Here is a 15768-nt window from a genome sequence, read left to right on the forward strand (position 1 = left end):
ATGACAGACTTTAGGTCCATCTACCTCACTACAAATAACTCATTTTGCTCCTTTTTATGGCTGAGTAATATTCCATTGTGTATATGTGCCACATCTTCTTTATCCATTCATCTGTCCATGGACATTTAGGTTGCTTCCATGTCCCGGCTATTGTAAATTGTGCTGCAATGAACATTGTGGTACATGTATCTTTTTGAATTAGGTTTTCTCAGGGCATATGCCCAGTAGTGGGATTACTGGGTCTTATGGTAGTTCTATTTTTAGTTTTTTAAGGAACCTCTATACTGTTTTCCATAGTGGCTGTATCAATTCACACTCCCACCAACAGTGCAAGTGGGTTCCCTTTTCTTTACACCCTCTCCAGCATTTATTGTTTCTGGATTTTTTGATGATGGCCATTCCGACCGGTGTGAGGTGATACCTTATTGTGGTTTTGAGTTGCATTTCTTTAATAATTTGTGATGTTGAGCATCTTTTCATGTGTTTGTTGGCCATCTATATGTCGTCTTTGCAGAAATGTCTATTTAGGTCTTCTGCCCGTTTTTGGATTGGGTTGTTTGTTTTTTTGATACTGAGCTGCATGAGCTGCATGTATATTTTGGAGATGAATCCTTTGTCAGTTGCTTTGTTGGCAAATATTTTCTCCCATTCTGAGGGTTGTCTTTTTGTCTTATTTATGGTTTCTTTTGCTATGCAAAAGCTTTTAAGTTTCATTAGGTCCTATTTGTTTATTTTTGCTTTTATTTCCATTTACTCCCGGAGGTGGGTCAAAAAGGATCTTGCTGTTATTTATGTCATAGAATGTTCTGCCTGTTTTCCTCTAAGAGTTTTATAGTGTCTGGCCTTACATTTAGATCTTTAATCCATTTTGAGTTTATTTTTGTGTATGGTGTTAGGAAGTGTTCTAATTTCATTCTTTTACATGTAGCTGTCCAATTTTCCCAGCACCACTTATTGAAGAGGAGACAGAACTATTTTTCAGAGACAGAGCAAACTAAGCATTTGCAGTTTTGTTTCAAGTTTAATTTCTTACCAATAGGAGGATTTGGGAAAATCTGCTTGTCCTCTTTGCTCAGCTGTAAAGTGCAGATGATAAAGCTCACTGGATAGTTATGTGATTCAGATTTCAAAATAAAAACGATGGTTTGGAAAGTATGAACTCTGGTATAGCTGGCTTTTGTTTTTATTGGCAAGAAATAATGAATAATTATAGCAACCACTATTAATTAAGCATTTTCTAAGTGATATATGCTTCATATCGATTGTTGTTAGTCCTCACAGTAACTCTGCATGATGGGAATAATTATTGCCTAATTATATGTAAAAGAATATGGTCTTCAAAAGCATTAACTGACTTTCCCATAGGTATTTTAAATAGCCAATTGCACAGCCAGAATTCAAACCCGTGTTTGTGTTGATCTGAATCCAATGCTTGTTGCACCATATTGCCTCTATTGGATGCTAAAACACAGAAGTGGAGTGAGAAAGCATATGTAGCCTTCGATTCCCTTTTATGGCCTTACTCTTTTTACTTCTTTTTTTAAAATGTACTCATTATAGGAACATGTTAAATCAAATAGTATTGAGTGTCCCCTCCATAGGACTCCACCTGAAGATAACTGCTTTTAGTTTTTAATCGCTTTAAATTTTCTCAAGTATTTAACCACCTGATTATAAATAATGTGTTTTTTTACTGCTATATCTAGGTTTACCAATATTAGACACTATTTATAGATAGAAATTATAGATTATTTATTGTAGATGATGACCTAGCTCACTTATACCACATAGTAGCTCTCTGCCCCTCGTCTTGCCAATATAGTTTCAAAACTTAATGTTTGCCTTGTTGATGTTATGTAAATATTGTTCACTGCAAAATCAAGTAATGCATTATAATTACATTTCCTTTCCTGTACAACAATTTTTATTGCCTAGAGTTTTTCTCTCATTCTCTGTTATGAGCTTTTTATAATTAGAAACTTTCTTTTCACCTGTTCCTTTTCCTATCTCCATCACTATTCTTTGAAACCATGATTGATATAAATGTTAATTCTTATCCAGTTAGTTTCTTTATTAAACTTGCAGCAGGTTTTCTTACAGAGTCTGCAACCCATCCCTGCCAGAAATTCATTTTAATTCTTAAAGAGCCAATGCTCTTGCTTCCAGAAGTTTGCCAAAATCCACATTTAAAACATCTTTTGATAGACAAAATTTAAACAGAGTTCTTTGCTCTTTTTCTCGCAATAAATATCTTCTATGGTAGGAACAGTATTTTGTTTTAATCAATAAGTACTTTAAGTAAATTAGCATGGGTTTTCATCTCAGCTTAAAAATATGTGTGTTGGTACCCTCTTGGTTAATGAACCTCCAAAATATTGAAATAGTAGATGTCATTAATTGTTCATTTGATCCCTCAAAAGAGGTATGCTTTTGCAGCATATAGGAACAACCAGAGAAGATGGTAGCTCAAAGCTGGTGAAAATATTGAGTCCCTTTAGGGAATATAACAACTAGTTTAAATCTACTTAGTGGCATTTGAAATTAAAATTTATATAGTATATTGAGCATATTGAGAATATTTTATAAGCCCACTATAACTAATGACTTATAAAATCCTAAATCCATTAGGGTTAGTAACTCCTGATGATGGAATTTTATGAAAAGAAATGAGAATGTAAAACCTTGAAAATTGTCATGTTGGGTCTTTTTATTTATTTTTATTTTTTTTTTATTTTTATTTTTTGGGGGGGTCTATTTAAATTATTTATTAACAAATAACATGTGAAATGATGAGTGTCGGTCTGCAAGGAAAAATTGCATATTCAATAAAGCACGTTAAAATATACTTTCAGACTGTCTTTCAGAAAGTAGGATTCTAAATTGAAAAAAAGAGAAATAAATTCAAGATTTGCAAGACAGTGTTTTATTTTGAAAAGGTTCATGAAAAAGAGCTATAATTAATGTGTTAAATTCTACCTGACACAGTGTTTATTTTTTAAAACTATGTTAAAGAACAATAGGGGAATATGAGTAGATATACTATTTTGTAAAAATTAAAATATATATCGTATGAGAGCAAAGTATTAACAGTGTCTTTTTGATAGGGCTTTGTGGGGGTTATAACTTTTTATTTTTATACTTCCATATCACGTGAGGCTTTTTCAAGATGAGTATCTGAGTTTTTGAAACCAGAAAAAAAAAATAGAGGGAGATGTTTTAAAGAAATAAGTAAAGGATAGATATGTCTGAAGGAAAAAAATTAAAAGTAACCTTTATGTCTTGTTAGTATAGTGAACTACATACTCTAACGTCTCAGGGTAAACAACTAAAAATGATGCGATTGATATAAAAATAGTGTTTGTATGCAACTGTGAACTGGAAAGGTGGTGTGGAAGATGATGATGGTTTGTTTAGCCTAAGAGGGTAAAACAAAGAAACAAAAACAAACAGCAACAAAAACCTAGGTAAAAATGTGATCCAGAGAGGTACGCCTTGGAGCATTTGTTGAACCTGATAAACCCTGAGGTAGGGTTTTCACATGCTCATTCCTTATTGAAAGAGGAACAGAAGACAGTCAAACTCCAGGTTCTTCTTTGGTGGGAAGTTTAAACTTAAGGTCCCCTCAGCATAGACTTCCAAATCTCTGTACCTTCATTGTAAGAGTGCATAATAAAATCAGCCTGTCACCTCCCACAGCACTGCAGGAAAAACCAATTGGTTCAAATCTTAGCACTGAATATAGTGAAAAGAATATTTCCATGATGACTTGTACTCACAAGCTGGTCTTGTGGGTTTGCTACTGAAATTCACAGTACATGGTGTTATAAAAAAGAAAATTAAAATGAGAATTTATAGTGGTACTAGGTTTAAAATCCCCAAGTACCTGGCAGAAGCAAACAGAAATCCCCTCTGAAGGACTCTGCCTTCAATACAGGACTCAAAAAATGCACACAGGTAAAATTTTTTTTAAAAAATGAGTTTGCAATCAAAAATTACTAAATGAGTTATCATAAATGAGTATCAGAAACAGTATTCAGGAGAATAAGTAAACATTTCAGATATTTAAATTATCAAACAATATAAAACAAATCTGTTTAATAAAGAAATAAAAGAAGGGATTAAGGTCATGAAAGAAGAATAATAAGTTGGGGAGACTTGACCTACCAGATATAAAGATTTGGTATAAAGCTTTAGTAATTAATACAGCAGTATACTGGTACAAAGATAAATGGATTGGCCAGTGAAACAATATAACTCAGGAATACCTCTGTGGGTGGAAACTTAGTATATAACAGAGCTACTGTTATGATAAGGATTGACTTTTCAATAAGTAATATTGGGCTCATTGATTATTCATTATGGGAAAACAAACAGAAAAATGGGCAAAAGACTTCCTATATTTTGATCTGATTTCATTTTCAAATGATCTTTTATTTCCGATCCTCTTACTTGTCTGTCCACCTGCCCACTTACCTAAAGCGACAAAATCCTCAGTTACTGTTTGGGGGAAAGAAAATGAGAAAATTTAAATTGTTACACTGGAAAAGTTACCTCTGAGCTGACTCACTCCCACATCTTTGGGTACCCCCACCCAATTCATTAGTCCCTTCTCTCCAGTTCTGACCTTTGACACAATCGCTACATTACCTTCATTCTTCTGTAATGTCAAGTAGATACTGCATTATCTACTTCAGAGTTATTGCTGATAGTTTTCCCCAGACATGATTCATATAAACATACTTCATTTTTGTGTTGATAAATCTTTTTAAATTGTGCCTTTTTTTAACTGTGTCTTTTGGACAGTATTATTAGTTACCTCGCTCTTTCTGTCCCTGCCACTGTTACCATCTAAATCAGTGGTTCTCAACCAAGGGCAGCTTTTCCCTCTAAAGGAACATTTGGCAATGTCTAGTGACATTTTGGCTTGTTATGGGTGCAGTGATATGAGGCCAGGGATGCTCCTATACATCCAACAATGCACAGGACAGCCCCCCATAACAAAGAATTACCTCACCTAAAATGTAAATAGTGCCACATTTGAGAAGCCCTGCCCCATATAACTGCCTTTTGAGCTAATTTCTTATCATTCTTTTTTTAAATTTTGACTCTTTTGGATGTACTTGCCCTCCTAGGCCATCTTCTTAATGTAATAAAACACTAGGTTCTGAGTTCTGTTCCTACACCTAGTATCTAGCCATAAGATCGCCTTTTTCTTCGCTGGGTCCCACAGAATAGTACAGAAAGTGGAGAATGGAGTGGCAGAAATCAGTTTGAATGAAAATAGCTAGGGCTTTCCTGCTCTCCTATATCAGTGTTTTCCCCTTACAGATTATGAGCTTTAGGGAAATTAATAGAACACAGATAGTGATCCTGCCTTGTTTTTCATTCCCAGACTACATGGAAGAGAAGCATTTACTGGGTTGCTAGTTATGTGTGCCAGTCATTATGCTAAGCCAGTGCTTTCAGAGATTTAGCTCATTGATTCTCAAAACAACTGTAAGAGAAATGTTATTATTCTTAATTTACAGAAGAGAAAACTGAGACTTAAAAAAAGTAAACATGTATGTCTTGCCCAGTTTCACACAGAAATTGTAATTTGATCCTAAGTTTTCTTATTCAGGTTTAGTGTTCTTTCTACTATCCCCCTCAACCACTGTAGACTTTATTACTTGCACCACGCCCATTTTATCTAGTCATTTTTTAAGACTTTGTTCTCCAGAAAATAAACTATCTGAAAAATAGTGTGATTTTTTAAAAAAATAAGTCCTCGTTACTTGTTTTCCTTCATTTTTTAAAAGACTATTTTTAGAGCAGTTTTACATTCACAACAAAATTAAGAGGAAAGTACAGAGATTTCTCACATACTCCTCGACCCCACATATGCGTAACCTCATCCATTATCAATATCACTAACCAGAATGGTACATTTTTTACCAAGGCCAAACCTATGTTGATACAACATAATCACCCACTTAGGCTTTACTCCTGGTGCTGTACATCTATAGGTTTGACAAAAGTACAACAACATATATCCATCATTATTTTATCATACTGAGTGTTTTCACTGCCCTAAAAATTCTTTCTATGTGCTCTGTTTATTCATCCCTACACCTGCCCCACCCCTAGCAACCACTGATCTTTTTAGTGTCTCCATAGTTTTGCCTTTTCCAGACATAATGTAGTTAGAATCATACAGTATGTAGCCTTTTCAGATTGGCTACTTTTACTTAATACGCATCTAAGGTTCCTCTATGTCTTTTATGACTTAATAGCTCATTTTTTTTTTAGCACTGAATAATATTATTTTGTCCTGATATACCATACTATATCCATTCATCTACTAAGGGTCATCTTGGTTGCCCCCCAAATTATGGCAATTACAAATAAAGCTGCTGTAAACATCCATGTGCAGATTTTTCTGTGAATGTAAGTTTTCAACTCCTTGGGCAAATACCAAGGATTTGCTGGGTCACGTGATAAAAATATGTTTAGTTTTGTGAAAAACCACCAAACTGTCTTCCAAAGTGACTGTACCATTTTCCATCCCCACCAGCAATGTATGAGAGTTCCCTTTGCTCTACAGCCTCCCTGGCATTTGATGTCCATGTTCAGATTTTGGCCATTCTAATAGTGTAGTGGTATCTCATTCTTGTTTTAATTTGCATTTCCCCTTTTCTTCATTTTTCACCCTGCCATAATTTGGAGTGTCTTGTATAGTGCTATGGGTACAAAAGTGCTCAGTAAATATTCTTTAAAAAAAAAACCAAAAAAAAAAAAAACAGGTGGAGGTGGGCAGATGGGTATAAAGAAGAAAGGTGGGAATGCTTACTTCAAAACAATGTAAAAAATCTGCCAGAGCAGCTATTTCAAAACTGCTTCAAAAAACCCTTCAGAAAGGGCTAGGTTTGCATTATAAATTAGGACTTTGTTTATATTTCCTTTTGATTCAAGAAATCCTGTACTTCAGAAGCTTTTATTGCTTGATGTATTTGAGTCACTTGTTTTACTGATTTGTGTCTTCTGGTTGCAGTGAGGTTAAGTGTCATGATGAGTAAGGAAAGGCGAGACCTCCCATGCGTTATGGCGTTCCTTATGACTCACCATGCTTGTTATCACCAAAATAAAAAATGATCGGGCGTCACTTTCATAACATTTTTGGTTTGTATGACCGTTTTGATGAAAATGACAATAGTCATTTGAAAATATTCAAAACCTATTCATAATATTTTAAAAGGTTTTCAGTAGCTTACTATACCTAATAAGCTAGGGGTAGAATTTCTATATTAATTGATGTAAAGCATAAATTTTACATAATTTCTATTCAATTCAAAGTATCTGTTAGGCATAGTTTTTTTAAGAGTTGTAGTCATTTTTCAGAAGCATTATTTCCTAATTTTTAAAAAAATTGTTATTTATTTATTTACTTATTATTTACTTATTTATTTGACTGCATTGGGTCTTCGTTGCTGTGCCCAGGCTTTCTCTCTAGTTGTGGCGAGCAGGGGCTACACTTCATTGTGGTGCGCACAGGCGCTGCTCTTCATTGTGATGTTGGGGCTTCTCATTGCATTGACTTCTCTTGTTGCAGAGCATGGGCACTACCTTGGCAGGTGGATTCTTAACCACTGCACCATCAGGGAGGTCCCTATTTCCTAATTTTAATAGGGAGTGCCGAGTTCCGCATGTGTTAACTTAAAACTGAGTAAATTTAACACTTCACAGTTAATACTGCTTAAATGTACACATATTCAATAATTAATGCAAATGTTGATTTCTCTTAACATTTTACTTATTTATGTCAAGAGTACAAGTCATTTTGAGAGTGTAAATAAATAATCATAACCTTTACAACTCTGGCATTGCTTTCATCAATAGGAAATCAGGGACAAAGTATGTATTAAGTATATTAGAGAAATGAATATATTTTAGAGGTTATGTGAATGATCTTACTGAAAAATGATTCTCAACTAAGTGTGATCATTTTCATTCCCCCTCATCCATGCCAGAAAGAGTTTGGATAGGTCTAGAGGCATTGTTGGTTGTCACAGTGGTTAGAGGGAGCTGAGCACTATTGGAAGGGTCCAATGGTGTTAAATTTCTTGCAGAGCATGAAACAGACCTAGTTAACAAAGATTTTTCTTAGCCAGTGTATCGGATGTGTCCCCATTAAGAAACACTGGAAGATGTTGATTCATATTTTACTTATGAACAAGTGTAAGATACTAGGTACCTTTATGAGAAATCTCTAAGAGTTAAGGGATCTCCAAGGCAAAAACTTCAAACTGAACAAACCTTCTCCACTCATGAGGATGTTTACTGGAAAAATCAAGTTTACCCATGTCACATGGCATTAGGTGTTTGAAGAATGTATCCTGAATTTTCCTAAGAAGCATTTTTCTCCAGTGTTGGCCCTTCAGAGAAAGGCCCAGAAATGGAAATAGAGATTTAATCTCTCATTACAAGGAGATTATTAAGATTGGGCTACTGAAACTCAGCAATGACAGTTGGTTTAGATCCAGGTAAAAGGGCTCACTAAATGGCCTGGTACTTTATCTGGTACAGGTCAAGATTCAAAGCAGAAAGAACTCCAGTAGGAGATTGTCATACTACCATCCCCACCATAGACTGAGAAAATTGATAAAGGGAATTGACATATATTGACCATCTACTATTTGCTTGGCATTGGGAAAGGCACTATGTATATATTCTTTCATTTGTACAATAGGGTTTTGCTATGATACACAGTAAGAAAACTGCTGGGGGATACATAGCTCCTGCAAGTCAAGAACATCCAGTGTGATGAGGGAGACACAGAAGCAGTCAACTGTAACTACATATGATAAGTGCTATGATATGGAGTACATATTGGTACAGTGGAGGCATATACATTTATTCCTGACTGGAGAATTGGGAGGTCTGGAAATGCTTTAACAGAGAATGTGACATCTGATATGAGTCTCTTATATCATCTAATATTAAAAAAAAAGTACGTATTTTTCCATTTATAGATGAGATTGAAGTTACAGAAGGGCTATCTAATCTATATAAGGCCATATGAAATAATAGCAATTCTTCATAATGCTCTTAATCTTCAAGAGTGTTATATTAATTATTGAAATCCTCACAACCACTCTATAACATAGATGCTTTTGTTGTTTCAATTTTACAATTAAGAAAATTAAGCCCAATAGGGCTAAGGAATTATCCTATGATCATATATTCATAAATGTTGGGATTTGAACCAAGGCAGCAAACTGTAGAGTCTATGTGCTTAACCACTGTAGCATACACTCTCTCTCCTAGTTGATCATTAAACCAGAGTTCAAAACTCAGCAGTCAGACTCCAGAGCACATGTTGTTAAGTGACAGAATGAGACTGGCATTTCAGAAAGATTGTTTTGACTATAGTAAAAACAATGAACTGAAATGAGACAGACTTGGAGACAGGAAGACGAAATAGAAGAAAAAATGGATGCTGGTCTGATCTCAGGTAGTGGCAGCTAATGTGTACAGTAGTGTACACATTCAAGAGATTTTAACCATTAGAGAGATCAGGACTTGGTGATTAACATGGAGTATGAAGGAAACAGGAAAGTCACTCCAGGGCTTTTTGTTTGACTAAGTGAGAAGTTGATAGTTGGGATGGAGAATACAGGAGGGAGAAGAAGATTTGGAGAGAAAGTTATTGTTTTCCATTCTCTTTAAATTTTATGTTTGGAATTCATCCAAATGAAGATGTCCTAAAAACAGAGGCATTTGTGAATCTGGAACTCAGGAGAAAGGTCTGGGCTGGGAAATGGAGAAAAGAGGACCAAGCAGTGAAATGTAGGATTGCCAAGTAGTTTTAAAGACACAATTGAGGTTTTAGGTCAAAGTATATCGTGGCCCAAATCTATACAATTGTGGTGGGTGTGTGTGTGAGAGAGAGGGAGGTGGGGAGAGAAAGAGAGAGAGAGAAAAATGATGGTGAGAGAAGAGGGAGGGAGAGGAGAAATCTTGGAAGGCATTGGGGAGGATAAAAGATTGTAAATACTTAAAAAGTTAATAAATCTTTTCCTGCTTGCCTGCTCAGTTTTGGGGCCAATTCTTTGTGCTGTTTTATAATGTGGGAAGGGAGGAGAATTGAAAGAAGCTGAGAGAGCTTGATTGATTTACATTAGGAAGTTAGAAGGAGAAAATAATCAATGCAGAAAGGCTGGAGGAGGGGATGTATTGGAGGAGCTTGGAGAGAGATTTTGAGGAATATTTGGGGGTATGAGATGAGATTCTGGGGCAGCTGCCTTGCTCTGGACAAAAGAGAATTTTAAGATCTTTTACTATGCCTTAGTAATGAAATCCTTCATTAGTGCTTCTTCATGAGAGTTCAGTAAAGATTTAAAATCTCTTCACTCTTCAGTGCTTTTTGGATATAGGCTGCTATTTTGTTTGTTTGTTTTTATCCGAACATGGCATTATAAGTCTGGCCAAAAGACAGCTTGGCTTTATATAGTTTACTTCTAATTTCTCTACCAAAACTCCAGCAACTTCACAATTTCTACTAAACATCTTGCATGAGTTTTAGAAGTATGTACTGTTCCGTTGTATAGATGTATCATAATTTATTCAAAAATCACATATCTTTAAAAACTTAGGTTGTTTACAGTTTTTATCATAAACAATGCTTTAAAAAAATGTTTTTCATTAGATTAGATTACTTTAGAAAAATAAACTGCTAGAAATACATTTGTTTGGTCAAAAGGTATCATGTTTAAAGACTTTTGGTTATCTTCAAATTACTCTTCAGAAAAATTTTATGAATATATGCATATAAATCTGTGTTCATTTTTCCCCAAAGTCCCCATATGGACATTTCAAGCTTTTTGTCTTTGCTAATCCGATTGATGAAAAGTAGGATTTTTTTTTCAGTTTAACCTATTTTTGAGCCCCTGCTGTATAGACTTGACACAGGCCTAACTTCTGAGAAGAAACACGTTCCATTTCTTGTGGAGCTTATGTTTTAGAGCATGTGTGAGATGGTCAGCTGAGAGTAAGAAAAATGGGTTAGGAAAGAGAAGAAATAAATACTTAAATACATTTGAAAAAAAAAAGGGAGGATTAGAAGATAATGCAGATGGTGGTTTAGACTAGGGTACAGGAGGAAAGAAGGGTTTCAAGAAAAGTGAGAAAGCTTTTCTGTTTTTATTTTAATATCAGAATCAGGCAAAGACAAGTCTGAAAAGTTATAGACCAGTCTCACATGAACACTATGATGCAAAAATCCTAAATAAAATATTGGCAAATTGAAGTGACTAATGTTTTGCATGAGTGTTAGTATCTCCAGACCATGTAGGATTTATGGAAGGAATTCAAGAAGAGTTCAGTTTTGGGGGGCTTCCTAGGTGGTACTTTGGTTAAGAATCCACCTGCCAATGCAGGGGACACGGGTTCGATCCCTGCTCCAGGAAGATCCCACATGCTAGGAGCAGCTAAGCCCATGTGCCACAGCTATTGAGCCTGCGTTTTAGAGCCTGTGAGCCACAACTATTGAGCCCATGTTCCACAACTACTGAAGCCCATGGGCCTGGAGCCTGTGCTCCGAAACAAGAGAAGTCATGGCAATGAGGAGCCCGTGCACCACAACAAAGAGTAGCCCCTGCTCACCACAAATAGAGAAAGCCCATATGCAGCAATGAAGACCCAGCACAGCCAATTAATTAATTTTTTTAAAAAACTTAAGAAAAAAAAAGAACGGTTCAGTTTTTTTAAAAAATCTATCAATGTAGTCTACTACATTGAACAAATTAAAGTAGAAAGTTATACGATCATCACAATAGATGTGTAAAAAGCATTCAGTAAAATTCAACAATAATCATAAGAAAAACTTAAATTAGGAATAGAAGGAAAATTTCTTAACCTAATAAATGGTATCTACAGAAATTAAATAAGTAAAACAAAAAGAGCAAGCATGCCATTTAAAGGTCTGAATAAAAGAAAAGGTTGCCTATTATTTCAACTTTTAAACATATTGGAAGTTCTGCCCAATAAGAAAAAGAAAGAGAAATATACAGACTGGCTAGCAAAACACAGAATGTGATTATTTGCAGATGTTACTATTATCTTTGTAGAAATAAAAGAACATATCAGCAAGTTTGCTGAATAAAAAACAAACTCAAGAAATCAATAACTACCTACTAATAATTTTTTAAAAGATAAAAAGGGTATCAATAATAACAAAAATTATACCAAGGATAAACATAAAAGGAATGTCCTGAACAGTTTATCTGAAGAAAGTTATAAAATTATAAAATTTTGCTGAGACATTTAAAAACACATTAACAAATAGATATGTTGGCTTGACCAAATACAAAAAAGGTACAAATTCTCCTCCACATTAGTCTATAAATATAATGTGATCCTAGTTTGTCAGGGTTTTTCATGTTTTGGGTTTTTGATGGTTTTGTTTGTTTGTTTCGGTGCAATGAATGAATTTACTGAACAGAGACTTACTCAGGGACTACCCTATGTCAAACTCTGTGGAAGCTATGGGGATACAGAGAAAAACAAAACAGGGAAATCCCTGTATTCATGAAGCTGAATGTTTCCAAGCTTCACAGCTCTTCTAACATTTACTTTGAATGCTATGAGGAACAGTAAACACACAGGAAGTACAAGGTTAATGCTGATTTAAGAGGAGGAAAGGTGGTGAAGAGAGGGAGGAGTAATGCAGGCTGGGCTGTCTGTATATTTTCAACTCAGTTATAAAAATATTTTTGGACTTCCCTGGTGTCGCAGTGCAGTGGTTAGGAATCCTCCTGCCAATGCAGGGGACACAGGTTCGAGCCCTGCTCTGGGAAGATCCCACATGCCGTAGAGCAGCTAAGCCTGTGTGCCACAACTACTGAGCCTGCGCTGTAGAGCCCATGAGCCACAACTGCTGAGCCTGCGTGTTACAACTACTGAAGCCCATGTGCCTAGAGCCCATGCTCCACAACAACAGAAGCCACCGCAGTGAGAAGCCTGCTCACCACAACTAGAGAAAGCCTGCGTGCAGCAACAAAGACCCAACACAGCCAAAAATAATTATTTTTTTTAAATACTTTCTTTAATTGAGATGTAATTGACATACATTATATTAGTTTCAGGTATACAACATGATTTGATATTTGTACATAATGCAAAATGATCACCACAGTAAATCTACTTAACATTTGTCACCATGCAGTTACAGAATTTTTTTCTTCTCATGAGAATTTTTAAGATTTACTCTCTTAGCAACTTTGAAATATGCAATACACTATTAACTTCAGTCACCATACTATACATTACATCCCCATGACATTTATTTTATAACTGGAAATTTGTACCTTTTGACTTCTTCACCAGTTTTGCCCATCTCCCCACCCCCTGCCTCTGGCAAACACCTGTCTGTTTTCTGTATCTATAAGCTTGGGTATTTTTTTGTTTGTTTGTTGTTTTTTGTTTTGTTTTTTACATTCAACATATAAGTCAGACCATATGGTATTTGTCTTTGTCTGTCTAACTTATTTCACTTAGCATTATGCCCTCAAGGTCCATCACATTGTCATAAATAGCAAGATTTCATTCTTTTTATGGTTGAATAATAGTGCATTATATATTCTTTATCCATTCGTTTGTCAATGACACTTAGGTTTTTTCCATATCTTGGCTTTTTAAAATAATGCTGCAATTAACATAAAGGTTTTAATAACTAAAACACAATTGTACTGAATACCAGAATAGACAAATAAAAAAGAAAGACAGAAATAGGCCCAAGTGTAAAAAAAATTTACAATATGATACAAGTGGCATTTCAAATTAAAGTAGGAAAATGATGGATTATTCAATAGTGTTGTATCAATTTGGAATGAAATTAATACACTAGTCTCATAATTTACACCAAAATAAAGATCAAATAGATAAAAGATGATTCAGTTTTTCTCACTTTAGTTTTCTCTGTGAAATATTTCAAATATACTGAAAACTACAGAGTAATTAACTTTCAATTGAATCAAATTACATTTAATTCTGATTTTTCTCTCACTTTTAAAAAAAGTAATAGTACATTACTGACAAAGCTAATGCCCACTTTCCATCCCTTCTCCAGTCCTCCCTTTTCAGAGGTAACCACTATCCTGAAATTAATATATTCAAATGTATGGATGTTTTTATATATTTTCTAAATATATGTTGATAAACAATAGTATTCATTAATTTTTAAAAATCTTGTGTTTGTCTGCTGTTCATATGTAGGGCTTAAATCCACCTAAAATTGCCTTACATATGATTTAAGGTAGGGATCTAATTTTTCAATGTAAATAGTCTATTGTCCAGAAGAGTCCATCCTATTCCCACTGATTTTACTGGGTGGACCAAAAGGTTCATTCAGTTTCTTCCTTAAGGTGGCTGTAGTAGCACTTAGTTGTCTTTAACTTCCTTTGAAACAATTTTATTACATTATATGTGACAGCTGTCATATCAGCGTGCATTTAAAAACAACATCAAAATTGGTGAATTTTTGTGTAGCCATTTTAATATTGAAGATGGAAGAAAAAAAGGCAACATTTTGGCATATTATGCTTTATTATTTAAAGAAAGGTAAAAATGCAACTGAAACACACAAAAAGACTTGTGCAGTGTATGGACAAGTTTCTGTGACTAATCAAACATGTCAAAAGTGGTTTGCAAAGTTTCATGCTGGAGATTTCTCGATGCTCCATGGTCTGGTAGACCAGTTGAAGTTGATAGCGATCAAATCAAAACAATAATTGAGAACAATCAACGTTATACCACGTGGGAGATAGCCAACATAAAAAATTTCCAAGTCAAGCATTGAAAATCATTTGCACCAGCTTGGTTATGTGAATCACTTTGATGTTTGGGTTTCACACAAGTTAAGTGAAAAAAACCTTCTTGACCATATTTCCACATGCAATTCTCTACTGAAACGTAATGAAAACATTCCATTTTTAAAACAAATTGTGACGGGTGATGAAAAGTGGATACTGTACAACAATGTGAAATGGAAGAGATGGTGGAGCAAGTGAAATGAACCACCACCAACCGCACCATGGCCTGTCTTTTTCCAAAGAAGGTGATGTTGTGTATATGTTGCGGTTGGAAGAGAGTCCTCTGAGTTCCTTCCAGAAAACCAAACAAGTAATTCCAACAAGTACTGCTCCCAGTTAGACCAAATGAAAGCAACACTCAACAAAAAGCGTCCACAGTTAGTCAACAGAAAACACATAAGAGTTCTGATTTATCTGCTGTATTCACCAGACATTGCACCTTCAGATTTCCATTTATTTCGGTCTTTACAAAATTCTTTTAATGGAAAAAATTTCAATTCCCTCAAAGACTGTAAAAGGCACCTTGGAAGAGTTCTTTGCTCAAAAAGATAAAAAGTTTTGGGAAGATGGAATTATGAAAAATGCCTGAAAAATGGCAGAAAGTAATGGAACAAAAGGGTGAATATATTGTTCAATAAAGTTCTTGGTGAAAATGAAAAAATGTGTCTTTTATTTTTACTTAAAAAACTGAAGGCACTTTTTGGCCCACCCAATAATAGTATAGCTTCTGTGAGGTTTATGACCATTACCAAGTATGTATGCTTTTTTGTTGCTATTGTGAACTCTTTTTTCCTATTACATTTTCTACTGTTTCTATTTATATGAAACTCTTCTTGTTCTTATTTTTATTGTACATTTAGTTTTTAACAGGCCACCTTCATGAAGTATCGTATTAGTTTAGTTAGTACACTAGAGTTTTTTA

Source organism: Hippopotamus amphibius, chromosome 8 (assembly GCF_030028045.1).
Source record: "Hippopotamus amphibius kiboko isolate mHipAmp2 chromosome 8, mHipAmp2.hap2, whole genome shotgun sequence".
NCBI lineage: Eukaryota > Metazoa > Chordata > Mammalia > Artiodactyla > Hippopotamidae > Hippopotamus > Hippopotamus amphibius.